This window comes from Otolemur garnettii, unplaced genomic scaffold (genome assembly GCF_000181295.1).
Source record: "Otolemur garnettii isolate 467f Iridium unplaced genomic scaffold, OtoGar3 scaffold00004, whole genome shotgun sequence".
NCBI classification, from domain to species: domain Eukaryota; kingdom Metazoa; phylum Chordata; class Mammalia; order Primates; family Galagidae; genus Otolemur; species Otolemur garnettii.
Window position 1 is genome coordinate 46,212,748 of NW_003852399.1, and position 2,053 is coordinate 46,214,800.

At 38.2% G+C, this 2,053-nt stretch overlaps 1 pseudogene; it reads right to left on the reverse strand.

The window, feature by feature from the left end:
- Positions 1-335: 335 nt before the first annotated feature.
- LOC100943808 lies at positions 336-1,995 on the reverse strand (annotated as a pseudogene).
- Positions 1,996-2,053: the final 58 nt, after the last annotated feature.

Genomic DNA, 2,053 nt, shown 5'->3' on the forward strand with positions numbered 1-2,053 from the left:
GTTGATTCTTACTTTCTTATCTGGTACGGCAAGCACTAAAACCCTGATTTTAACAGAATGGTAATAAAAAGGCCTCAGTGATTTAAAATAAGCACATTGATACATGGTTCTTGCACCCATTATCAGGAATGTAGACTTTTTTTTATTAAAAATATAAAATAAATTATCTGTAGGTGTGGACAATGACAGCCCTAAACCATTATATTTGTCTACAAAACCAGGAACTAATGGTTAGAGTGATTTTCTTAAACATCAACCTGCATTTTCTTCATTTTCTTCAACTGTCTTCTCTGAAGTTACTGGTGAGAACACTACCTTGAGCGTCCTGTCACAGTTTATATTAATGGTAAAGCACTACTCTCAGAATAATATCCTGTGCCACCCATTTCACCCATTCCAAAGGAATTCCTCTTCTTTAGGAATTTCTGTAATTATGTCTTCTTCTGTAATTAACAGAGAGGCCACCCTGGCAGCATCCAAAAAAGCAGTTTTTACCACCATTGTTGGATCAGTCTTTCCTATTTGACAATATTCACAAAATCTCCAATAATAACATCATAACCAACATCTGAGAAACTTTGCATCATCTTCCCAACTATAAATGACCCTTCAAACCTGCACTATAGCAATGTGCACTGTAGGAATTTTAAGCGTTTTTAAAATAATTTCTTTACCATTTTTTTGATCTTCATTACCTAGATTTAATGAACACAAGGCTAGAATGCACTGAAGTGGGGCTCAACACCCTCCCAAAACAAGGCCTTCTTCAGTGGCATCTCTTGTGACATTACAGGCATTTGTAACTCTGTCTTTTCATTGACTTCAACATCACTTGACCCACCAATCTTTAGGACAGCTCCTCCATCTGAAAGTTTTGCCAGACATTTATTCTAATTTCCTCTTGCATACTCACTAACCACTCAATGATTTCTTGACTATGTTTTTCAATCTGAGCCTTGTCACATTTTCCTTTCAAGACCCTGGTATCACCTTTGGTTATGATGACCTCTCCAACTTTTTCTAAGTTATGAGGGTGAACATCTTCAAAATTTGGGGTTAATCCCTCTTTTCCGAACACTGCACCAACAGAGGCCCATAGCCATGTCTTTAAGCTGGTTCTTTCTATTATCACCAAAACCTAGAGCTTCACGTGCTGCAACTTAAAGACCAATTTTTAGCCTATTCAAAATGAACGTGCTTAGAGCTTCTCCATCAACATCTTTAGCAATTACAAGCAAGGGTTTGAGTATTGACAATTTCAAGAATAGTTACAATGGACTGGACACTAGATTTTTTTCACTTAATAAATTATAGGCATCCTAGAATTCACATTCATGACCTTTTGATGTGTTAATAAATATAGAGAAATACAACCTCGATCAAACGTCATACTTTCAATAATTTCTAATTCATCAGTCAGTGTTTTGCCATCCTTTACCATCATGACATCCTTTCTTCCATCCTTTTTCACTGCCTGAGAAATGCTATTGCAAATTTTTTTGTCTCTGTTTATAGAAATTGTAGTGACCCAAGCAGCTTCTTCAGGGCTTGTCACAGGTTTAGACTGCTTCTTTGGTTAGTAATTACAGCATCAACAGCTAACACCACACCTCCCCCGATTTCCACTGGATTAGCACCTTTGCTAATCTGGAAGCCTTCCTTGGCAATAGACCCAGCTAGCCCAGTGGCAGTGGCGGTACCCTCCCCAGACTCTTCATTAATGTTATTGCCAACATCTCAAACAAGTTTAGTTCCAATATTTTTCTGTTTAACCTTAAAGTAAATGCACTCTGCAACAATCCTACCAGAGTCCTTTGTTGTTCCCTGAGACTCCCTTAACTCTCGTTCCATCATCATTGTTGTTCCTTTTGACCCCATAACAGCTACAGCATTGGCTAAATCTATTCCTGGAACCATTAAAGCTAGGGCTTCTGCACCAAATTTTGCATATTTGGCATAAGCACAAGTGAGATGAGCACCCCGTGGCCTGGACATCATTCTTATCTGGTGAAGACTGTAGGTAACTGAAATATCTCTGAGGTATGGCAACAGG